This window comes from Python bivittatus, unplaced genomic scaffold (genome assembly GCF_059951505.1).
Source record: "Python bivittatus isolate LINGU-HERP-01145 unplaced genomic scaffold, Pbiv_v1 ctg000700_np1212, whole genome shotgun sequence".
Classification (NCBI taxonomy): Eukaryota; Metazoa; Chordata; class Lepidosauria; order Squamata; family Pythonidae; genus Python; species Python bivittatus.
Window position 1 is genome coordinate 84335702 of NW_028277098.1, and position 26491 is coordinate 84362192.

General features: G+C 37.4%; 1 protein-coding gene across 5 annotated transcripts in view; it reads left to right on the plus strand.

Annotated features, from left to right (window-relative positions):
- The first annotated feature begins 2791 nt into the window (after positions 1–2791).
- NCOA3 (nuclear receptor coactivator 3) overlaps positions 2792–26491 on the plus strand; it is a 113649-nt gene continuing 89949 nt past the window's right edge. For 3 of the 5 annotated variants that reach the window (XM_088154091.1, XM_088154088.1, XM_088154092.1), the window contains exon 1: positions 2792–2922. The gene's annotated coding sequence lies outside the window, so the exon portion shown is untranslated. Of the gene's footprint in view, positions 2923–3119; positions 3319–3449; positions 3524–26491 lie in introns of those variants that run through there. The other 2 variants (XM_088154089.1, XM_088154090.1) reach the window with 2 other exon arrangements.

The following is a 26491-nucleotide window of genomic DNA, read 5'->3' on the forward strand; positions in this document are numbered from 1 at the left end:
ATAAGTGGAACTAATTACCTGGAGTGGTGGTGGACTCCCCTTTCCTGGATGTCTTGAAGCAAAAACTGGATAGCTGTTGGTCTGGCATACTTTGATTTGGTTTCCTTGCACTGAACAGGGAGTTGGACTCAGTGCCCTCAATGGCCCACTCCTATAACCTCCAACTCTATGATTTTGTGTTGGGGACTTTAAAAGTAATACATCTTCCTCAGAACATGTAACGGGGGCACTGATAAATACACTATATTAGCCAATGTTTTTTATACCTCCGAATCTCTTGAACTGGATGCCACCTGTGAATAATAGCTCCTTATTTTTTGCTGTACTCCAACATTTCCTGGAAGATATACTGGAGGGCCATATTGACATAGAACTGCTGTAACTGAGCATATGGCATATCCTTTTGTGGGCATGGCCACAAAAGCCACATGCCCCCCCCCCCCCATGGTTTATCTCTTGTACCTATCTCTAGATTCATACATTTTCTGAGGACAAAATGGGATTTGCTAGTTTTGGCTTAATATATTGTGTGAATTTTGCCAATTGTGGTTTGTTAAATGTATGATGGCTTAACATGACTTGTAAAACCCAAGAACTCAGGCCTGTTGTAGCTTTTCTCTCTGCAACATTTTCTTCCTTGCTCCTTTTGTGATGGGCAATACGTTTGATCCAAATGCAGGCATACTCTGGATACGCTGGTTGAAATCAAATGAATCATAACTAATTAATTCCTCTTGATTACAGTGTGTTTATTTTTAGTGTTACCAAATCTGAATCTATATCTTTTTGGTCTTTAAAGAGTAGGAGATGCCTCATGGACATCAGCCATTAAGTGGAGAGAAGTAACTGTCGCAGTCAGTAGATACTGTCAGCAAAAGCAGCCCCTGGAGAGTTTACCCTGAGACCTCTTTCCAGTCTGCGATGCATGCCACATGGCTTGTCCTGCATCCCCTAAACTAACCTGCTATTTTTAGGTGCAGTCAAGAATATTGTCCTACCCTCAGCATTGGAAGTAAAATGAAACTGTTAGTCCATTTTGCTTCTGTAAGTGGAACTGGGTGGGTGGGTGGGGAGGGGGTGCAATCTTGTCTGTTATCCCAGGTTGCAAAATCATATTTGAGTATAGTGCAATTACCCTCTCTCTTTACATATTTATAAACTTCTGTCATGTTCCTTAAATTAGCTTTTTTTTTTTTTTTGTAATCCAGCACTCCCTCTAGGATACTTCAGCTGAATGCTCCCTCCCCAACTGCTTTTTCTTGATAGTTTAATATTTCTCGATCTCTGTGTACCTGCATGATGTGGGTGTGTTAAGACAGTAACATTAAGGGAAGTGTAATTTGTTGCACTCCAGGTATAGTCTCCTTTTTAGTTTTTTAAAGCTAGTGTACTGAAATGCAGATGGAGAATGGGTTTTAGCATTTGTTTCTTATACTTTTATATTGATGTTCATTACATGCAATTTATTAATAAGTATATTTAGGACGATGGATTTAGGATGTATCAGTATAAGAATTTGAAGGACCCAGGAAGGATCCAATCAATCTCTTTTGAGGGAACATGAAACAATGGACCTGTCATTATTTCAGTGGGGAAGAAACCTGACTGTGAGGGGGGAAAGTACAAGAACTTGGGATCTGCATCATGATACTCCTCAAGTTTCTGCCCTTCCATAATTCCTAGACTTTTGGGCCGTGATGGCTGTTAATTCTTAGTTGTAGTTCTAGATATTTGAAGAGCTATAGCTTGGAAGGTTTCTGTAGTATTCTAGCTTTTTTTAAAATTGTGAAATCCATGGTCAATGATGGGATCTATTGATGGGCTTTTAGACTTTCCCAACCTGGTGGCTTCTGGCTGGAAATATTGGAAGTTGTAATCTGTGTGCATGCGGTGATTAAGGTTGGGTATTACAGGGATCTATGTCTTACAATCATTTCTGCAGTATACCAGTGCCATGGATTTTATAGTGCATCCTGAGATCTTGATGAGATTTGATCATATCCTAGTCTGAGTTGGACTCAATGTAAAAAAGATCTATGAGGACTATCAGGATTCATCCCAAGAATCATAATATAGGTGCAAACTGTGAATTAATGGTAAAATTTGAGGAATATCTATTTATTTGTTAGATTTATATTTCACCTTTCCTCCAAGAGCTCAAGGCGATGTCTCTAGCACTCTATCCACATCTTTTTCCACAAAAAAGAGAAACAAAACAATCTTATGAGGTAGGCTGGTCCATCATTTAACTGCTAGACAGTGACCCTCAAGTATCTGTGAAAATAATGAAGATTCATGAATCTTTTATTTTCAAATCTTCATTACCTGATAATTTGGATTTTGAAATGTCTAGCTTTAAAGCTGATGTGTTGCTGTGATGTTTAGTTCCATTAAACTTTTTCTGTGGTGGGAGGGAGGGGCTGGAATGTAAAGGAATTTTAATTATGTTCATTTTTTTACACTTTCACTCCAACGCACACCTCTTTTTGAAAGCCTCAGGCAGCTGACATTTTCAAAATACAAAACCAACACATTAATTTTGGCGCAGCTCCAGGAACACAGAAGATTAGTTAGCACGCTTTTCCTACAGCGTCCTTTACGAAGATCTGTAGAAGCGAGGACAAATGTTATTGCTGAGTGACTACAAACCCCAAAGGGCATTGCGGCGTGAGAGAACTCAGGCGGGGCAAGGCCAGTCGCAGAGGCTGTACGAGCCGGGTATCCCTTTGGTGGGGAAACTGGTGAACTACAAGTCCCAGATGACCACGCGCTTGCCGGACTGGCTCCAGCTCTTTGAGGAGGCTGGTTCCTACTTTAAATCCAGAAAGAGATCAAAATGGCGGCCGCGAGCTGAGCGTGAAGTGGGGAAAGGCGAGAGAGACGCGGAGCAGAAGACGCGCTCGGCGGCTTTTCCCGGGGGCGGTGAGTGCTTTCCCACATGCAGGGGGCGGAGAGGAAGTGGCGGGTCTCTGGCGGGGAATGCCTGCTTCTTCTCAGGGAGAGTTTGCAGGGGCAGCCCTAGTTCTTCCGACCCTGGACGTGCCGCCTCTTCCACAGGGGGGCGTCCTCGGGCTTGAGGGGGTCGGGGGTTAAAGTGGGGCTTGGCGACGAGGAGAAAGTGCGGGGAGGCTGCCTTGCCCGCGGAATTTGTGCCGGGGAGGGCTCTGCGCCTTCCCGGACGGCTCCGCGGGGCGTGTGAGATGCCCGCGGAGGGGCGAAGAAAGGAAGGGCTTCCTTGGAGCCAGGAGGGGCTGGTGTAGGGGAATTTGGCGCTCTCCCGCCGCGGGTCCGACGTCCTCGGGGGCGCTCGCCTTCGGGGTGAGTGCTTCGCCGGCGTCGGGAGCGCCGAGGAGGGAGCCTGCGAGCCCCGCTTGGTGGCTGTTCCTGGAGGGACGGGGCAGACGCGGGAGACGAAGGGCGGGGAGCGAGCGGGCTCCCTCGCCGTCGGGAAAGTTGCAGGGCGAGGTGACTCCGAGGGAAATCCCGGAGCCCCGCTTTCCAGCCGGGCTGCCTCGTCGGCTCGGTGAGCTTGGAGCGTCTCCCAAGAAGATGCCCGGGTCTCGGTCCGCTTGGTTTCTCTTCTCCCAGCCATGGCGAGCGAGCGCTGGGCTGGGCTGGGCTTGGGGAGTGGGGTTTGGAAGGGATCGGCGGCTTCCGCTTCGCTGCTTGTAAACGGGGTAACAACCACTGCAGAGCCAAAGGGGGAGAGGGGCACAGCCTCGGGGCACGGGGGCAATTTATACCTAGATGCATTTATTTCCAACTATGCCTGGCTACCTATTTTTAAAAGTTTGAAGTTTTGCCATGCTTCTGTGCAAGGTGCTGGTTGGCTGCCTTTCAAGTGTGTCTTTTTGCTTTGCCAAGTTTCTCAAGAAAAAACATGTTTCCAGTCTGGTTTGTACTGTGGCTAGCCAGATTTTTAGATTATTATTAAAGGAGGTGATTTTTTAAAAAAAAAAAGATATCCTGTGGCTATAGTATCTGCAAATGAATGAATATATTCTGTTATTTTAAAAAAATGTATACATGACATAGGAACATAGCAAATATTAATGTTCTCTTACCTTGACTGTTCAACTGTCTTAAACTGATATTGTCAACAACAACAACAATAATAAATAGGTATGTCTGGTCTTTGATACATGAGATACTACATGATGTCCAGTTTCCATGATGGAAACTGTCTCTGTGGCTTGTTTAGTGAAATGAAAAAGCATTTCTAATGGCTGTTAGATATTGAAAAGCATATATTCCTCAGACATTTGATAATAGGACATTGGGTGCTGGATACTTAATCTGTTCCTCTGATCTGTTGTCATAAGAACATTCTACATTGTAACATGTTCTTGTTCCATCCTAATTATATCAGGTTACATTGTCTATACAGTATAAAAAGGAATTTGTGTACAAATATTATAATTAATGTATTAATAGATCAAAGGAAATGTTCATAGCTACAAACTATGGTTTCTTCTACAGGAAATTTCAACAAACACTGGAAGAAGCTTTTCATATTTTCTATTTCTAGCCTGATATAATCTCCACAATATTTTATTTTATTTTATTTAAATACTGATAGCTTGAGCATGGCTGTATCTAACTTGGAAGTTGTCATTGTATATTAATTTGCTTATCCGTTATACACCAGATAGCTAAAGAGGAAAGCCCTGATCACAATAGAATCAAAAGGAGTACTATTCTTTTACTGTACAGAGCTTAACAATGTAGATTGTATATATTAAAATATTCAACAAACAAAAAACCTGGCTTCCTATATATATATATATATATTGGAGAAATCACACAAATGCACTTGTTAAGACACTTGAGGAGAGAATATATTGTATGTAAGATGAACTCTGTTACTGTGTCTAAAATGATACTGGATACAAGTCTGACATTAGAGGTTGCTTCAGGTCTTGCATATAAATGAGCAATATGAGCAGTAATCGAAGATCTTATTTTTGCATTGTCTTACAGAGCTGCTTAATACATGCTGTTTTTCTGAATACAAGATGAGAAGACTATCTTTAGTATCTAAAATATTAGTGGGTCCAGCAATTATAATTTCAAGATATAATATTTTAATATTGTGTGTTTTAATATTTGCTTAAAATTGGCAGTTACTGGTGGGTGTCTCAAATTGTAGTATTATGCTTAGAATAATTTTAGTAAAGGTAAAATGGGTTGTGTACAAAGTAGATTTTAAAAATTGTGACAAGTAGAACAAATGTGAAAACCGCCAATTTAACCAGAAATATTAGCAATGCTCCCCCATAAATTATTGGAACATAATTATTCTGATAATATGGCATAACTAAAATAATAATCTGTTTAGAGAAAAACAAATAAAATAGAATTCATATAAATCTGCAGGTAGCCTACACAATTAGACTCAGAATAAATTTTTAGAAAAGGAATGGCTAATTGTTTTTTACAGTTCCTTCTTTCTTAATCTTTCTCTTATATATCCATTCAAGATGTCATTCCTGTGCATATCTGCATAAAAGTAAGTGTAGTTTAAGTTACTGAAATAGCATAGGCTTGGAATGTATCATGGTATGAGCAAGAGGGATTGGATAAGAAGGATGGCCAGGAGCTGAGCAAAGTCCTCTTCTTCAGGAAGAAACTTTCTCTTGGCTAATCATGTCAACACCCCTTTCAAGTCAGTGCTCAGCAGGGAAGCCTTCTGTGCTTCAAATGTATTTTTAAAGGGAATTTTCCTCTTCACAACAAGTCCAAGATCCCTGAATAAGTTGCCATGAATCTGACAAGCAATTGGCTTCCTTTTAGATGTAGAAAGTATTAATACAGATGTTTTGAAAAATAGATCGAATGATTTATCGTCTATGGCAGCTATTGAACATTTTGTAGAGGTTGATAACTCCTATTCCAGTTCTCTAGAGTATCGTTACTGGGTTAAGTTGGTCATTCTCAGTTGTAGTTTTCTTTAATCATACTGCCCTTGAAGACCATTCAAAAGTTTCAGGAGGTTTAGCATGTAGTAGCCTGAGTATTTAGTTTCACCAATGCAACACCACTACTGTGGAAGCTACAATGGCTTCCAGTAATTTTATGGGTACAATTCAAGGTGATGGTTATCACCTGTAACACCCTATACAGTTTAGGGCCTGGATAGCTCCAAGAATGCCTTCTCTTTCTGCCTGGTGAGATCTAGGAGAGGGGATTTGCTGAGGTCCCAAATATGAAGAATGCCATCTACAGAAACTCCATGCTATCTTAGAAAATTATAGATCAGTCTCCAACCTACCATTTCTTGACAAGGTGATTGAACTTCAACTACAGATGCTCTGGATGAGGTAGATTATCTGGATCCTTTCCAGTTGGTTTTCAGATCTGCGTATAGGATGGAAATCAATTCTGTATAAAAATAAAGCCCTGTTTAACCCCAGTCCCACTAGTGTCGGTCAAATATTTGGTTTCATGTAGATAATCACAGATTCATCATGAAGTAGGAAAGCCATTGCATATGAAGCTAAATGAACGTAGGCCTCCATCAGAGTCAGGACTCTGAATTAACAAGTCTTGTTTTAAGACAGGGACTAGCAGTCTTCGTAGAGGCCAGAGGCCATGCTGCCACCGCCATTTTGTGGGCGCTTGTTGCTCCTCCCATGCCAAGCAGCTGGTGAAGCTGTTGCCAAAATGGCCATTCAAGGAGGTAGCAAGTGCTCTTTCCTCTCTTGTGTGGACTAGGTGAATATATTTCATTTTGGGACCATGGGGCTGTGATGGAAGACTTGAGTGAGGTGATCCAAGGTCATAGGGAGAGGAATCTTAAGCATCTCCTCAGCCCTCAGCCTGAGCATGTGAAAACTAAGAGGATGAGACTGGCACTACCCTAAGGAATTCAGAGTGTTTAGTTGCTGTCGTTGGGGGTTAGAGTTAGTCTGGCGAGATTCTGTCTACTAGGTGTGAGCTAATAAAGTAACTGAACTGTTCCTGAATCATCCCGCTGAGTTCCTTGGGCTGAACCTGACAGGGGCCAATGATTTTGGGTGGCAGGCCACATCAAGCCTACAGTCGTAGATTGCTGACTCCTGTTTTAAGAGTTGGTATAAATGCTGATACATGAAATGAATTCCACAAATCATTTATTAGATGTATTTAGTTTTTCTTCAGTCAAGTCTTAAATTGAGTTTTTTGGTTAAAAATAATGTTCATACTAGGTAGTATGTTTAGGCAGCATTTATATTTCTCTCTCCTTAACTTTTTCTCATAAGGTTTTTATTTTTCATCACTTATATGTAAGTTTCTACCTGACATCTTGTGTTAGTTTTCCCATGCTTTCTGTGGGACGCGGAGAATGTATACTGTGTATGACCTTCAGTCCATTTTTGTAGATGTCTGAGTTAATTAAGGTAGTGACAATGTGAAACTTTGGTTTAAGAAGAAAAGCCATAAAATGGGTGTTTTGAGTCTTGTGCAAGCTTATTGCACCTATCTTGCAACAGCAGCAGCAACTCTCCGAAATTATAATAAATTGTAGAATTTCAGTGCACTATATCCAGTGACATTATTACTATAGTCTTCAGTAGCCAGAAATATATATTTTTTAAAAGTATGGCTCTTGGTTGCAGAAACAGTGTCATCCCTGCTTTGTAGACACTATTTTGAACCTATTTCATTCTTGTTGGGATGCTCAAATGACATATTCCTAGTAACACTCATTTTGCTAGAAGAGTAGAAGAAATAGGACCTCCAGTGCTCATGAAATAAAACTTAATAACCCAATTTGAAGATATATAGGTCTCTTGAACCCTACACTTATTTGGCTCAGATTGTTAGGTCTCTGGTCACTTCCTTATTACCCATAAGATTAGGTATACATAATAACCATTACTTCTTAGAATGTTACTGCTTTCTGGAGAAAAGGGGGATAACCTTGATCACTTGTGCAATAGTATAACAGTTCTAGTGCAATGAATCACCCTGCTTATTTGAAGACTATTGCTTATACACATCTCTTTCCGATTGGCTCAATTCCTTCACTGATTGAGAATGGAGAGTTGGATCCACTGTAAAGGCATCTGGTCTGGACAGAGTGGCTCTGTTAATAATTTGAGGTGGCATAATTTCATTGTTTACTGTTCTTGAAGGTGGAGTAGAACAACCATTTTGTCTTCACTAATTTATCAGAGATTGTGTAGGATCTTATGTTCTACCTTTTTTATGTTTATTTCTGCTTGTTATCTGGTTATTTAATAATCTCCCATCATCCTCAATTTGTTTTTTGTTTGTTTTGTTTTAAACAGCTATAGTTAAACTTTGCCACTGAGAGTTCCTCCTTCCTCAGAGAAGTTAATCTTTTCCTGTGAAGTTGCTGACCAAAAGGATGCTTATGATAAGTCTGTCTGATCTCATCAGTCTAAATTTTCACTGGTAGCACTTACAAATTTGCTTAAAAGGACTAACTAAAGAGTACTTTTTACTAACATAGGTGTTGCAGCTGGGATTTCCCTTGGCTGGGGATAATTTAAACTATTTTAATGTGTTTTATCTTAACATCAGTGTGGAAACTGCAGCAGTTTAAAATATGCTAGCTAGAATTTTATCTGGAGAAATTTTTTTGGAAATACATTTTGCTGATTCTGGCAACTGGTTGGATATTATAATTCCAACATATCTGAAAGACACCAGTCTAGAAAAGACTGGTTTAGGAGTTATGAGCTAAGAATAATTAATAGCATGTGGCTTGAGTGGCATATACTAGCCTTTTATTTGCAAGGTGCCAATAAGAACATTGCATCAAATTTCCATCAGTCTGTGAACTTTGGTAACAGAGACCATGTAGTTTAGCCTGCAAAAGATTAGGAACTTACTTCATATAAAAAGGAGAAACATGTAGGATAAACTGACTTTAAGATACTTTCTAGACCCATAACACTGTTAGTGGGAAGAAAATATTATAGCTCTCTGTTAATGGATTATCATTTATTTGGAACCTTCATGACCACTTAGTGCCCATATCACAAGAAGTGACTAAGCTACTAAATATATGTAAGCCACTAAATATCAACAGCTGAATTTTTGCAGTTAGGTCACTAGAAAACAGGATACTGGTCAATATGAATATTTCATTTGAAACAGGTTTCTTCTGTGGCCAATGCACATTTCACTTGGACATTAGTTTTGCTATTTTCAGTAGGTCTTCCAACAGAGTATGCATAGGATTTTAGCCAAAGTTATCTTTGAGTAGCTAATACATTCATTGCGTATATGAAAGGGACTATTTAGTAATAACAATATGTGGATGAATCATTTTAATTTAGCTGTCAGCTCATTCCTTTCTCCATGTAGTAGACTGTAAAGGGCCATTCTAATTAGCAATTTAAAAATAGATTTACTGTGTTAGGTAATGTTGTGACTGTGTGGAAAAATGAACAACTGAGATCTTGCCTATTATATCAGCTAAATGCAATATAACATGGGTTTAATATGGTATAAAAAAAACCTTAGCATTTTCTTATTGTCCCAGTTTCTGTTCATTAAGAGCTGAGACAATATTTTTAAATCATATGTAGCATTTTATGAAAATATCTAGCGGAGAGATCTTTTGTCAACTTAATACCTTTCAAATATTTTAGAATACAGTCAGTGGCTGTATTGATTAAAGATTATGGGAGATGAAGACTAACACTGGTCAGATTGGGGAATGCATTGCTCTAGCATGCAATCTAAGATCTTTGTACTGCACCTCATTCTAAAAGAATAATATAATTCAAATCAGACCAAAGATTTTTCTAGTCAGCATTCATTTATCCTGTTGATGTATGTATATCTAGGCTGGGGAGCTAGAAGGGAGGATGGCATCTGAACAAAAATTCTAAAATGGTCTGACAGGATAAACTTCTCTCTCTTAGATATCCGTGGGAGTTTATTTTATTTTAATTATTTTATTTAACAGTTAGGTCTGAAAAAGCAGGAATGGGTTCTAAGAAATAGCAGTGGACTTTGCCAGAACACAATAGCCTTCAAGTGGATAAACAGCTCCAGTTGGATAAATTTCTATGACTAGAGTTCTTGAGAGCATTACTGTTACATTTCCTACTAACACCAAAGACTGCTTTGGACCAACAACTTCTGAGTCTGAGATGCAAAATGAAAAATAAGGCAACTGTGGCTTCTTGTTTGAGGTAGAATGAGCTGCAAGAGAGTATTGGAAATGTTAACAGCAATAAGAAGATAGGAGATTTGAATTCTTACAGAGCAAACTTTTCTTATAAGGGTGACATCTTCAAATCTATTTGAGAAAATATATCAATTGGACAAAAAGATAGAGGACATGAAATTAAAATTGGGCAGGAAAGCCTGATTGGTAGGTGCAACAAGATAGAAGATGGCACATAAGGGAGTTCCCATGGCATATAACACCCTGAATAAAGATCTGGTGAATTGAACAAAAAGAATGCTAGGAATGGTTGTAGTTTAAAAAATAATCAGATTGCTCTTTTAATAGACAGTGTTAACATCAACAGGAGCTAATGGAACAATAAGAGAGCAGTAATACATTCTTTATGTCTGCTACTGTATTGTACATCCTCCCATTTAAATATTAATTCTTTATTTTGGTTGCCAGATACAAGGTTTCACAAAAGATTTGTGGCTACATTTGTCCAGATTCAGATTCCAAGAAGACTGTTATATATTTGTAATTATTTGGCCGCATTAAAAATCTTTGTCACCAGAGTTTTTCAAGATTATGCTTCTGTCCCCCTGTACTGGCTGGGTTAAGGTTAAGGAAGATGTTGCATACAGGGGGATCCCAGAAAGACCCTTGAGAAGATAAAGTGTGGATCAACAGAGGAGTCCAGGCAACAGCCAAAAATAGCTTATCTTGTGATAGAAAAAAATAACCTAATGAACCACATAGCACTTGCCTCATCATCACTGGGAAAGGAGGATATGTTTTATTTTATCCCCTCCTGTTTTGTGTGTTTTTACTGTTTTTTTTAAATATGTAGTTGTTTTTATGTATTTATTTTTTTAAATTGTTGTACGCTGTCACCTTGTGGGCAGCTATATAAATATGATGAATAAACAAATAAATAAATATGTCCTTGGTGAGAAATATTGCCTAACTGCAAGAAATGTCACCGTTTATAAAAGATATTCATAGTGTACAAATCAAAGTCTGGGATTTGTTTAATTTGAGAGCAAGTTGCTCAGTGCACCCAATGAAAGAAAAAATAATTGATTAGTGTTCTCCTCCCAATGATTTTATGTTTCCTCTGAAATCCTTTTATGATGTAGATGAAGCTATGGTAGGTGGGTTACTTGGAGAGGGCAACAGGAAGAACTGCAGTCCAAGTCTCATAGGCTGACCAACCAGTCTGTTAGAAAAAAGACCATCCCTTTTTGTTCAGCCAGCGCTTCCTCTCACCCCATCCCCTGGAATGTACAAAGGGAGTTGAAACATTTATGTAATGGTATGTGGGAAAGATCTTGGGAGACTGGGCAAAGAGACCCTGCCAAGAGAACGATCAGATAAGAGACAGCATAGCTTGCAGCCAGATAATGGATGGGGCAAGAGGTTCAGAAGAGACCCTGCCTAGTTTCTTGGGCTGTAAAGAAGATGGGGCGGGGGGGGGGGGGAGAAATGTACTTTCAGACTTGCAAGATTGATGTCGGCCTTGCAGGGTAAACCAGATAGGAATCACAACCAGATGAGCTAATTCTACTTTATTGTAAAGCTACATTGACAGAATCTTGCAAGACTGAAAGTACATTCCTCCCCCCATCTCCTTTATAGCCTGAGAAACTAGGGAGGGTCTCTTCTTGCCCCACCTATTATCCAGCTGCGGTCTATGCTGTCTCTTATCTGACCGTTCCCTTGTCAGTGTCTCTTTGCCCAGTCTCCCAAGGTCTTTCCCACATACCATTACAATTTATGATTTGTGATTTCCTGGCATAGGGATCACCAAGGCAGCAAGCTTCTGTTTAGCATATTGTGTACTGACCAGGAACTGATGCAATCAAGTCCGTGGAGGTTGTCTATTATACCTCAGCTCCCTATGGAAAATTCCTTGGGTGAGGACCCAAGATGCAAACAGATCTTAAATAATGTCTGCAATGTTAATATCTACAAGTAAAAAATGAAGCCTTTATCTTCACCATCAATCACACAGTGTGTCCTAAATCAGGATCATGAAGTTGAAAATTTCCCTCAGCATAAAAATTACTATAGAAAGGAGTTGTATATCTAGCAACTCCTGAATATAGCTTATAAATCACTGGCTAAAGAACTACAGGAGAACATCTATTGGAAAATTTTAGAGCAATCTCCCTCTATCTAGCATGAGCACTTACATTTGAATAATTTAATCCAGCAGGTAGCCAAAAATGATTCCTGTGATATTATTCCAGAATCCATTTAAGTCCTCTATTTGGAGCCTCCCAGAGAAGACAATCTTACCAGGAATTCATTAGGTAACTCTGGTGGAATAAGACGGGGAACATGCAATAAGACCTCCATGCAGTGATAACTGGTACAGTACCCTCCGACTGATTGATTGATTGATTGATTTATCATATTTATATAGCTGCCCATCTCACACAAAATGACTTTGGGCGACGTACAACAATTATGTTCTGAGTGTGGATGATCTAGTACAGTAAATATTTTTGGACTAGCAATTTTCATTGATTTACAGCATACCAAAGATCAAGAAGGAGCAGAATCATGCGGAATGCAGAATTAAATAAAGCAGATGGTCACAAACTCAGCCCAAGTTGGGGCAGTCTGTATCAGCGATGTCATAGAATCTTGATGGCTGGGCATTCATATGTTTAGATCTAGCTTTTCATCTGGGCATTCAAATGTTTAGATCTAGCTTTTATGGAATACATACAAATTTGATGTTCTGTTCCTTCAGGAAACATGGATGCATGACAATTTCTGTATTGAACATTTCCATGCATGTATAGTTAAAGCAATATCTAAATGAGCAAGAGGACCAAAAGGATAACTAAGTTGTTTATAACAACCAAATTGGCAGCTAAAGTGTCTTCTGATGCTGTTGATTAGCCAGCATAACATCAGTGCAGAAGACAAAAGTCATGGTTTTTACAAATAACAATAAAATACAAAGTTAGTATATAGATAATCTTAACATAGAAGTTAAATGTTGTATTTCAAGCTTCTAGAAGCTCTAAGTCCATGCAAATTATGCTGCCAACAAGGCCCATAATAGTGCTGCTACCATTCTAAGATTTCAGTGGAGCCAGAGAAGATACTTTATTCCAATTGCTATTAAATAATTTAATACAAAATCTGCTGCCTGGGGTGCAGCTTGGACCTTGATCTAGGTTCATGTCCTCTGAAATAGTGCAGTCTGGGTTTCCAAGATCCTTGTTTATGACACCAAGACATGTGCCTAGTGCAGCACTGAGATTGGAGGTTGGATGGAGGATACGATCTGGCAATCAATTCTATTTACATATCTGATGATTAACCTGGTCTCAACTTGGTTGATATCTTTAATTACAGGTAGACCTCACTTAACAATTGCCCTGTTTAGCAACTGTTTGGAGTTATGATGGTGCTGAAAAGATAACTTTATGACCAGTCCTTGTATTTACGACCGTCACAGCATCCCAGTCACGTGATCTCCATTTGTGCGCGTCACACTTGGTTCAGACAAACAACAGCAGGCAAAGTCAATGGAGGAGCTGGCAGTAAAATCGCAACTCGCAGTCATGTAATGTCTTACTTAACGACCCACAGTGATTTGTTTAATGACCGCAGCAGAAGTAAGGCTGTAAGCCTGTCGTCATGGGATGTGTTGCTTAGCAACAGAGTTGCTGGTCCGAATTGTGGTCACTAAATGAGGACTACCTGTACAAAGGATAGTTTTAGATCTTGCTGGTGGACAGACACGTGATAAGTAAAATACATTTCAGTCGTCTGATCTCCTGAGTACCTGTTGATGCGGGGTTTGGATAAGGTCAAGGAAATAATTAGGCAATGAATTAGAAATACAGAATTACAAACTGAATTGAGCCATGTGATAAAGATCTCCAAACCAGGAAGCTTGCACTTGCAAACTAGTTGTATTCTCTCACATTCTCCAATTATAGATAGGCCTTTCTAGAGCTTGTTTTAATGCTCTGTCTTCAACCATCCTGGAAGGCAGATTCCAGAATATTCCAGTGTCACTGAGACTAGGTCATGTGGATCAGGTAGTACTGAATCTTTGGAGTATGTTTTTTAAGTTGTTGCGTTTTATTCTGATTTAAGACGACAGCTATTCCAGCCATTTAAAAAAACTCTTCCTAGCTGTACTGAGCAATTTTATATAAGTAACCTTAATAGCAGACAGAAATGCCAAAGTCACCTCTGTGGCAAAATTTTACTACTTAGAGACAGGGAAACATTGTGGAAAGGTCACCATCACAGGAGAAAATGATGATCTGCAAATGTAACCACATAATTTATTGAATAATTTATTGAATACCTGGGAAAATCCTAGAAAAGGACATCAAGCAGTGAGTTTGTTTGAGAGTAGCAAGGTCATTATTAGAAGCCAATGAGTTCGTTAAAAAATAGGCCATGCCAGACTAATTGTACTGCTTTTTTTTTTTTTTTTTTGCAAAGTGATCAGATTAGTAGAACAAGGGAATGCTGTAGATGTAGTATATGTCAGGAAGCAATAAATTATGCACATTGCTTGTCATGGATAACAGAATGGAAAAAATTGACAAATAATAGAATGTCAGTACTAGAAGGAGCTGGTCTAGCCAATGGATTTCACAGGTATTTATGATACAGATAGTCCTCAACTTACCACCATATGTTCACTGACCATTCAAAGTTACAACAACACTGAACGAATGGTGGTTAAGACCAGTCCTCGTAGTTCTGGCCATCCCAGCACCCTGCAGTCATGTGATCATGATCTGGGTGCTGGGCAACTAGCTTGCACTTACGACCAATTGCAGTGCCCCGCAATTACGTGATTGCCATTTGCGACCTTCCCTGCTGGCTTCCCCAGTATGTCAGTGGGGAAACCGACAGGGAAGGTTGCAAGTCGCTGGGATAAGTCCCCTACCCATGCATCCTCCCCTAGCCCCTCTATGCTCATACCATGCTGGCCACTTGTGCACCCTTGTGCACCCTCCCTGAGCATTGCCATGCCTCCTAGCCATTTGTGTACCCCCGAGCACCCTCCCTGAGGCTTGCCGCAGTTCCCACGCACCGTTCTATGCACCTCCCCAAGCCTCACCGCACCTCCCTCGCATCCCCATGCACCCCCTTGCTCTCTTCCCCACCCAGCAGCAATCACTCCACGCCTTGCTGTGCTTGTTCCCTGTGCCATTTCAGCCACTTGTGCACCCCTGCACTCCTTCCCCCACCCGGCAGCAGCCAGTTAGCTGCCTGACGGTCTGCTTGTGAGCTGCCTGGGACTTGCAGCTTTCTGCCAGCTTCCTCACTGACTTTGGTTGTGGGAAGCAGCAGGAACTCGCTAATGACCGCTGTGATTCAGTTAACAACAGCAGTTGTTAATGCAGGGATTGCCATTTCTAAACGATGCGGTCACGCTTTATGACCACATTGCTTAGTGATGGAACTTCTGGTTCCAGTTGCTGTTGTGACTCAAGGACTACCTGTATAAGGAAACAAAAGAAGATACAAACCTGAAAGGTCATATTATAAGCAAAGTTTGATAAAAATACGAAACTCCTTAAAACTAATAATAAACCCAGCAATCTCACCATTAACTTCACTTTCAGATGGGTTCTATTTTGGGACAGTTACACCAAAGAAGTGTAATATGGTACAGATATGGACTGGTTGTGGTGCATTAAATTCCAGAAATAAAAGTCACAGCAAGAATGATCAAAAGAGGGTAGGAATCTACCATGGTTGATATATTTACAAATTCCTGGAAGAATAAAAAGAGACCTTGGGAAAGAAGGAGGGATTTTAAGAAGGAGGACAGAATTTGAAATACTCATATAGAATCAAGACCGTCTATTGGGATGCATATATAAACTTATTAAAATATGATACAGAGGCAAATCAATTCAAATGTATGAGAAAGTGCATGGAAAATTTTAAAGAAACAATAACAATAAACAATGGGAGAAATTATGGGGAAAAAAATCAATAAAATTTACCCCTAAGGGAAAGTTGGTACAAAATGTTTTACAGATGGTAGGTACATCATTCCCATCAATAATTTCAAAAATGGATAAATCCTATAATTAAGAATTTTGGAAATGTTATGATAAAGAAGGAACATTTTGCCATATGTGGTAGTTATGGAAAAAATCCTCAAAAGTATGGGAAAGCAATAATAGTATTGTACAAAAAAAAATTAGAAATAGAATTTGAATTGAAACCTCAAATATTTTTACTATGATTTGTTCCAGCACATACAATAAGAAATATAATTTATTGAGATACATGTTGAGAGCTGCAAGGACAAATCAGGCACAACATTGGAAAATATACACTTTGCCAGCAACATCAGACTGGGAAACCAAACTTGGAGAATACGCAGTAATGGCAAAATTAATGGCATATATTCACAATAGAAGTTTAAATTCAAGCAAGAATGGCTCCCTTATATATCATATATTACACAACAAGGCAAACATAGACATTTAGAGTATAGTTTCTAAGGGAAAAGAAAAAATGAGATAGATGAAAGAATTGAAATAGAAATCAGAAACATTTCCTAATATATTTTGGTTGCTGTCCACAGCTGGGTATAATGGGAGGGAAGAGTATAATTTGTAAGTAGTAGTTTTTAATAATATTTTAGGGATTTTATTCTATTTTTTTCTAATATATTTTAATTTTGGGAGGATTTTTTTTTCTTTTCCCTTTCTTTGGTATATTAATAGTAAACTTTTTTCCTTATTTTTTAAAATAATTCATTGTAATTTATAACTCCATAATTTTACTCTATGATCTATACTGCATTACTTGTTAATCCTGATATTTGCATTCTATTGTTATTATTTATTAGATTTAATATAGCTGCCAACTCCGCTGGAATCTGTGTAGAGTTTAATAGTGATTCTCAGGATCAAAGAGAGTGGAGTAATCACTTACAAATATAGAAAAATCATTACTTCATCATCTTGTAAACTCCTTGTGAATTACCTGATTCTATTTTTATATTTTTTCCTGTTCTTTCATGTGTGTATGTCTGTGTTTAAAAAGAATGTATATTCTTTTTAAAATCTTCTGTTAATTAATAAAATTTAAAAAAACAGTTGACCATAGAACTCACAAAAACCAATGGGTGGAAGCTTTACAGAGAGAGATTAAAACTTGAAATGAGTAATTTCCTAACTGTGAGAGTTAAGTAGGGAATACCCTAGCTTCTGGAGTCATGGGTGCTCCATCACTGGAGGTTTTCAAACAAAGCTTGGACAGTCATTCAGCTGGGATGGTCTGAGGGTTCCTGTCCAGACCAGGGGCTTGGACTAAAAGACCTCCGAGGTCTCTATGATTCTATGAATATATTATTATGTATTAAATTTTATTTATTATATTGGATTTCTGGTTAATGATAATAATAACCCTTTGATTTGATTTCTAGGCTGGAGAATTAAAAATGTAATTGAAGAAAGTTTAGCTTAGATCCCTAAGCTTGGATCAGAATAGGGTTCCATGATTGCTGTTTTATTTCTTTTGGAAGAGCTGCTTCACACTGTGCATGTGGGCCTTCTGGAGTGATGTTTACTATAACTTTAAGAAGTGAATTTTGTTAAAAATTGTGAGTAGGTATAATATGTCTGGAACAGGCTAAGCAGTTGTTTTTTTTAAATCTTCCTGAATACTGAAAGAACCATAAAAGTTACACAAGTTCTAAGAAATGCAATTCATAGAAGCCTTGTCATAAAGATCTTCCTTAACCAATGGTTTGTGACTTGTTGGAACTATCTGGCTTATTTCACACATTGCAGTAAGCCATAATGTCATTTGTTTGATTTCTCAGACACTATATGGCTTAGGATGTTATGAGAACTTGGCTACTCTCTCCTGCTGAGGTTCAATTGTATGGTTACTTTTGCAGATCCACAGATTTGTCATTCATGAAGTCAATGTTTGGATTTATAAATCAGATAAATACTTGTTTGCGCACACACATATATGCTGTTGTTTATTGTTTGCATTTATATCTCATCTTTTCTATGAGAGTTTAAGGTAACATACATGGGAATTTCCTCTAATATTATACCCACCACAAGCGAACCTGTGCCATAGTTTGGGCTGTGAGAGAGCAACTAGCCCAAAGTCACCAGCGAGCTTCCATGACTTTGGCTGGAGTTGAATCTGGATCTGATCTCATCCAAGATTAGTATTTATGGAGTGACAAGGAAGGGAGGGAGGGAAAGATCTTTTGTAGTAAAGGCCACAGTCTAGAGACATGAAAACATTCCAGGGGCATTACTGCAAGCATGAGCATCCTCCAGATGTTTTGGGCTATAGCTCCCACAGTCCCTTGCCTTTGGGCATGCAGGCTGATGATTAGGGAAATGGATGTCTGGAATGTAGCAAGTTGCCTATCTTTGCTTTACTGTATTTGCTTTTAAGGATGTCTTTATCAAATTCCTCAAACTGCTTGTTCCTCAAGAATATCAAACATTAAAGTCTCTGCTATACCTCCAAATACATATTTGATGTATGGTAGGCATTTTGGTGATAATAATGAGAGTAAGAAGAAATAACGTATACGAAAATGAAGAGAGAAAGGTGATTGCCGCCCCCCAAAAAAGGAAAGAGTAAAAATGAATCTCATTAATAAAACCTGATTTGTTTATCAGAAAGTATAATATTGCATGCTTAACGCATTTTGGCATATTCTTTTTAAGGGCAGAGATTTCTGTTCTAGCTGTTGTGGGGACTGTTTGAAAGCACATTGTGATTTCCTTTCAGTGTTCATAATTGCAGTCTAATAGCATGTTTGGTACGACCATGTCAGAGTAATTTTTAAAAATGCTTTCATTTATTAGAATAATAAAAGAAAGGTTTAGTATATTCTTGCCAATGATATGCTCTAGGTTTCTACAGAATGTGGACATAGAAGCATTTCTGTACTGCACCTTTGGAAAAATAGTAGCCTGCTTCTCAGTGCAGATTTATGTGTTATTACTATGTGCTATGTATCTATTGTGTTACCCTGATGCCGGCATAAAGAAAAGTATCAACTCTTACACTGCCTTTGTTGGTTGCTTGGAAGAAATTCTCATATGTTACAAATGAACAGGTAAAGCAGCTAATTACAAGCTTGCTAGAAATGAAACTTGATTGCAGTTGTGATGAAGGATTACACACTTCTCTGACATTATTCAGTATAGATATAATCTGGGCATTGTCCTCTATATTTAATAACTTAGGTTTAAATGATCTATTGAAAGCACTTCAACAACTCATCAGATATAAACAATAGTCTTGTTACAACAAGACTATTGTTTATACTTGTGGAGCTGTTGAAGTGTTTATAGTGGATAATTTAAGTCTATTGAATGCACATAAGCTTTTGTGTATTGCAATCCACTTCATCAGTATAGTGCTTAGAAAGGAGTGTTGTATATGCTCTGTAGCAAGTTATTGAATTAGTCTCAGTTGCTGAGGGAAGACTATAATCTGTTGTAGCAAGAATGCAATTTTCCAAAATGACTTTAAAAGCTATAAAATCTTGCAAGATTTCCAAAACAAATTTGAGATCAAAACTTAATGAGTGCTTTGTAGAATAAAATAAATGTGAAAATAAACTGTATAGTTGTAGGATGTTACCTTGTAAATTTTTCAACCTTTTCCATTACTCTGGAAATGTTTCCAGCATGTTTACACTGCTGATATTCTGGTCAGCAGTTTTCACTCCGAATGGAATGTTAAGCTGTTCAGTCTGTCATACATAGGCAGGTAGCAGAGTACAGAAAACACACTTCAGCAAAGGAATCTAGTATTTCTACATTTATTATTTAAGAAGTTAATCATTTTTCAGATCAACTGGTATAAGCTTCAGAGTACTGTATTGTAAATATGAAACAAGTTCACACTGATCCATTGTTAAGCATGTACATTAATGCATGAAAGTGTTGGTCTTTTAGAATTTATTTTCCATATCTGGAGTCATATTTAAATATGACTCTTGCTATTGAATTAGAATTCTTACATTTTCAAGATACAGACTTCAAAGACACTCTAGTTATTTAGGTATAACCAAATTTCTTTGTTAAACTCTGTTTTAGCTGTATTTTTTATTAAAATTATGACTTTTGGCATGATAATATTTTAGTTTTCCATATGAATGGAAAAAGGAAAGATTAAAGACACGTTTTGCTGAATGTTTTCCTCATTTGCAGTAGGGACAGCTATTTTTCATCCTCAACCACTTTTTAAATGGCTCCTATATTTAGGATTTAGTAGTTTGTCAGGTTTTTCTTACATTTAATTATTTGATGGCTTAGACAAAAGCTGGTGATTTGTAAGCTGTCTATTCTGTTGACATCCATTAAAAAAATACATAGATTAGTTATTTAAATATATTCCCTTCTAGTTTAATTGCATAATCTGTATTCAGTTATACAGGTAGTCCTCACTTAACGACCATATAATGATGGTTTGAACTTACAGTGGCCTTGGAAAAGTGCTGTATGACCTGAAGTTGCATTTATGACTTTTGTGAACCATCACACATACCCTGTGATCACATGATAGTGATTTGCAACCTTTTTTATGATGGTTGTTAAGTGAATCACTGCAACCATTAAGTGAATCATGTGGTCGCTAAGTGAATTCTGGCAAAAAAAGTCCATGGGGAAGCTGGATTCGCTTAATGACCAGATGACTTGCTTAATGACTGTGTGATTTGCTTAACGATCATGGTGATTCGCTTAATAACCAATGTAAAAATGGTCATAAAATTGGGTCCAGTCATGTTGTGACTCGCTTAATGACTGCTCTGCTTAACAACCAATTTTCTGGTCCCCACTGGGGTCATTAAGCGAGGACTACTTGTGTTTTTACTCTGGGCCTCTGTCTGCTTCAGTGTTACGTACTCTCCTGATATGTGTCTTGTCATCACGAAAAATTATGATTTGAAAAAAAATCAGACCTATCTTACAACATGTTAAGGGATTAATGGCCTCAGTGCTTTAACATGTTAATGGCTTAAAGAGTATCATTTTTACCAAGAATAATTCTCCATAACATCTAAGTTGTGTTCTTAGGAGCAGTATAAAAACTGCTTTTTCTGTTAGCTTCACCCTGATAGTTAGACTATAAGTCTACTTGGATAATTAATTACTTGCTTGATTTATGTTGTCTTCATGAACTCACCACCCTTTGAATCAAAAATACATTATTATTTTTCAGGACGTGGTGTGGAAATGTGGGTCACCACTTAATTAACATACAGTAAACTTAGATTTATATTTGAATCATAAGTTGCCCTCAAGACAAGCATGATTCCTGGCAACTTCATGGATACAACCATGTAATTTCCTTGGCAAGAATATGCCAGTGCTTTCTTTTCTGACTTTCCAATTTAACCTATAGCGCTGAGATATCCAGGTGATTTTCTATCAAATACAAGCCAGACTTGACCCTGCTTAGCTTCTTAGCTTCATTTCTTCTATGTTTTCATTATTTTCCTCTCTTTAATTATTCAAAATATTACAATTTGGATGTAACACAAGGACCAGCAGCCAATTACCTCAGGCTTATGCATGTTACAGTTTTTCCTTAATAAGCAAAGTAATTCATACTTTACAAATAGCTAAAATTAGTAAACTGAGCTTTGTATTAGGCATTCTGTCACAGTAAATTAGAATTATAGTAGTTTGGCATTTAAGTCTTGAATGAAGTCACTGAATGTCTATATTATTAGCCAAATATTTCCAAGTTATTAGATGTGTACTATGCTACACATTAAGTTAACTTTCAACGAAATAAAACTGTTCAAAGAAATTAGTATTACTCTAAGACTGCAATATTATATATAGCTTCATGGGAGTACATTGAATGATAAAGAAGTCATGCACAGAATTGTGCATAAACATCATTTAGACTTGGCTTTCTATTGGGGATTCATATAGATAAAATAATGCTACTTTAGTGGCACATAGTATGTTTCAGAAGCAATGTGCAGTTCTGGAGTACAAGTTTCCTCTATTGGCAACTTAAACAGTGCAAAGTAGGGCTCTAATTCTTTAAGTTAGAACTGTTGTTTTCGGTTAAAAGGAGTACAGACTTTTGGCTTTGCAGCCCAATAAAGAAAGATGGTATTTGATACTTTAGATCCATTAAGTAGCAGTGGTGATTTTTTTTTTTTTTTTTTTGAGGGAAGAGTCTGCAGTTTTAAAAATATATGAAAAATCCCCAAGGGCAACAGAAGACATGGCCAATGACTTCAATGGAAGAGGAGTTTTTTTGGGAGGGAAAGACTTGGAGATGGACCTTTTTAAACACTAAAAAAATAATGAAACAACACTGCTGAAAATCTGCAAATTGCTGCTGCATTTGTGCAGCACAAACTTGTGCTCTGGAATGGGGCTGAGCTACTGAAAGTCTACCTCTGCCTTCAGGTTTGATACTATAAAACAGAATGTATATAATTTTGAGAAAAAGCTTCTGACATATTTTGCCAGGTGTGCTCACACATCTGAATTTTTATGAGAGGACTGGGACCATGGCTGCTGTGAGATTTCCAAGAAACAAGAACTTTAGACTGGGCAAATTTATTGTGATAGTTTTGAAAATGTGTTTATTGCAAAATATGAGCTGTAGATTACCAACGGGACCTTTAGCGATCAAAATTAAATGATGTATGGATAATCTATAATAAGAAAATTCTTATAGGAGGCTTTTGTTTGATAGTTGATCTCTTTCAATGGTCAGGTGTTAAATGTTACTCACTTTTCAGTGGACTTCCTTTTACAGTTATGGATTAATATGAATAGTGTTAGCAGTAAGAGAACATTAGATATTAGGGCTCTAGAGCACTTCAGATTCCATTCCCAAAATGTGCTCTGGCACTTGCAGGGTAGTGAACACAATATCTGTGTACAACTTTTTAAAGTGCCTGGTTCTTTTGCCCTTAGTATCTGCTGCACAATCTCAGGAAGAGACCTGGCTGTTTTAGGGAGTTGCAGACAGATATCACATTTGTGCCCCTGTGTGATATGAGGCACTTTTGGGGAATTTATCTGAGACACTAAAAAGCCCTATTATGTATGACTGCTTTCTAAACTGAAGTGTTTTCGTACTTCTTGAAATAGAATTCAATATTAGTCACTTTTACAGGTGAAAACTTTAAGGTAACTAATATCCATGGTATTTAAACATATCTCATCTCTTAAAACTTGAGCTCTAACTTCTAACAATATAGATACATCAACTATATTTTTCTTAAAGGGAAATTTAGTAATGGATCCAGGGCAATAAAATATTCTTCAGCAGGCATATTTGGGCACAAAAGATTAGCCTTGGGATCCTGAAATTCTTCCTCAGATTCTTAGAAAGTTTACCTTCTTGATACTGATTTATTTACAATATTTTTCTGCACATGTTTTATTTTTTAAAAACAGCTGCCTCTTTTTCTAGTAAAAGTGTAATCACCTAACGAATCAGATCTAGTTATGTGACAGCATCAGAAACAAAAGGATGCTTTATCTTGTCCATCTTGCTGCTTTTTTTCTTGCAATCTTTTCTTTTAGCTAATATACTGTTTTTCTCTTGTATTCCTGCTTTCTTACTCTCTAGTCATTCAGTAATCTCAGTTCCCACATATGGGACAGTTATTAAATGACAGGTTAAGCACTACTTATGCTGTTGTTCAGTTCTGATTTAAGTAAATGTTTGTTGGGTCTGGGAGTATCCCAGAGAGAATTCAGTGAGAATTATTATTCCAATTTGCAATGTGATTTTTGCAGTTATTAAACATGAAAAATATTTAATTACATGCATTAATATTTTCAGTCTGATCCTTCATATTAGTGAAGCACTTGACATTATTCTGAATTAAATATTTATTTATATACTACCTTCCTTAGAATCCAGAGAAAAATATACAATAATAAAAATATAACATCGCTTTTCATTCAACATTGAAAAACTAAAAAGGAAACAAAAAATCTTAAAAGAAAAAAAATACAGAGAATATTAATATGGATGTTTCATATAATTAAAATTGCTTTTATGTATCTATGGTTATTTATAACATAAGGCCAAATTTTGTTTTGCAAATTTATGTCTTGTTTTATTACCTGAACCATTCTAGTAACAAACTGTGGTTTATTTTTGGTAAGAGATCCTAATTTGAAACCATGTTATCAAACCAAGTTGAATTCCAATCCTGTTTATAAGTATAATCTATGTCTGAACCTAGAATCCTGGCTTTTTCTTGGTTTGGTTATGTGTTTCTTCCCGTGTCTCATCAATTCTGAAAGGTCCAAGGGAAGAAAAGCTAAAAATATATGGTTAATTCTAGAAGAGGTATTCCTTGTGCTCTTTGACAAAAGCGCCTAATTCAGTGATGACATTTGTCACCTAGTTTCACATGACATAGTAAGAAAACTGTCACAAGAGGCTTTTTTGTTATTGTGCATAAGATAATTGACATTAAAAAAAATTGATCATAAAAATTGATCATAAAAAAAATATGGGCTACATTATCCAAATAATGTAGTGTAATATACTTCTGGAAGTTGTGTATATTAATTACATTTTTAGAAAGGAGAAAATATAGGAATAGTAAACTATATAAAAAAATCTAACTTTGTTCCTTCCATTTGCAATGCACATTATAGCCTCAGTGATGCTACAGAATAGTTGTGGTATTATATCTAGCAACATGATGCACCAGGTTGGTTATGTTGCAAAGGATGAGCCACTTTTGTGATAATGTTGCTATGGCAACTACCTTCTGAGAGCTGCCTCAAGGTCACTCATCAACCATAGCCCAGTGTGCTTGGATTTTAAGCAAAATACAAATGCATAGTAGTAACTGGTATTTGCTTTTTATCCTTTTTCACGTTAAATACTCTGAGGAATGTGAATAAATGCATAATTATTTACATCAGTTAGATTTCAGTAACATTTTTAATAATATGTATCATGGACCCAGAGGTAAAGTAATAATTCCACAACTATGCCAGTAGTTGCTAAATATTACTATAATACTAAAGAACAAAAAGGGAGTTTGTAGGTACCAGCATCAGTGTTATCTCTGAATTATGCCTTAAAATAGTATTTTATAATGAATGTTACAATGGATTCCATTGTAATATTACTTAAAACAATACTTTTAAGTATTTGCAATACTTAATTTTAATTGCAATCAAAGAGAAAAAATGATAATTCTTAAAATATTTCAACTATCATAGTTTATCATCAGCCTCACTAGGTAGACCAGACCAGGAAATCAACCGCTCAGGAAGACTAGAAATGCTTTTACTGAAATTAGCTATAATAACAGAATCTTGCAAGTCTGATTGTGCTACACCCCGCCCCCCCTTAAATTCCAGTGAATTAGTGAGATGACTGGCTATGCCTCTTCTGAATGTTATCTTGTTTCTCAGGGCTTAGACAATGTTTTAGTCTTCTATGCCTAGGTAACAGTTCTTGCATATTTCCATAAAGGACTCTCTACACAAGGGAATAAGCTGGTACAGATCATTTGCTTTGTCCTAAATGCAGCTCCCCTCTGGATCTGTGTCATGAAATGTGAAACATCTGTAGTTACTCAAAGGTGTGACTACTTCAGGGTCCTCTCATGGTCTTCTGGACAAAGCATGTATGGAGTTTCCGATGGTAACAGCTCATTCTTAAAAATGCTATCTGTTGCATAATTATATGTCTTGGAGCCTGCATTGATACAGAAGCTGATATAGAGGAGTAGCAATGATTTCGTCAATATTTGCTTTAGAAGTCAAGACAAAGAATTCAGTATTGCAACCATGGTTTTGAAGGCTGAGGAACAAAATCTCATGATGTCTAGACAAAAATCAGAGCTTCTGAGAAGTCAAACCACACAGTCTGGCTGGTTCAGAAGTTGTTCAGTATTTGCCTGTTTCCAGACAAAAGCTTCTATTATGGAAGCTTTTTGCCTCTACCAGCATGTGCCTTGTGCTGGCTAGAGCTGATTGCAGCTAATTGTGCTAATTAGGAATAATCTGTTTCTGTACAGATAGTTACTCTTGAGTAGACCAATATGCTCAAGGCATTTTTCTAGGTAATATAGTACTTAGTTCCTGTACCCTTTGGCTTTCAGTAGTGTGTCATCAGCACTTATGTATTGGAAGGCTGAGTCTTTGTTGGAATCCGTGCTTGAAGAGTTGGAGACAGTAGAGGATGGTTCTGCCAAGATCTCAGTGCTAGGTTTTAGTACTACTGGCTTACCAGGCTGTTAAACCAGTTTTTGGTGTTTTCCCTCTTCCTTAGAAAAGAACAAACCTAGTGAAATTAATTTTTATTTATATTAAAATGTACATACTACTTTTTCATGCA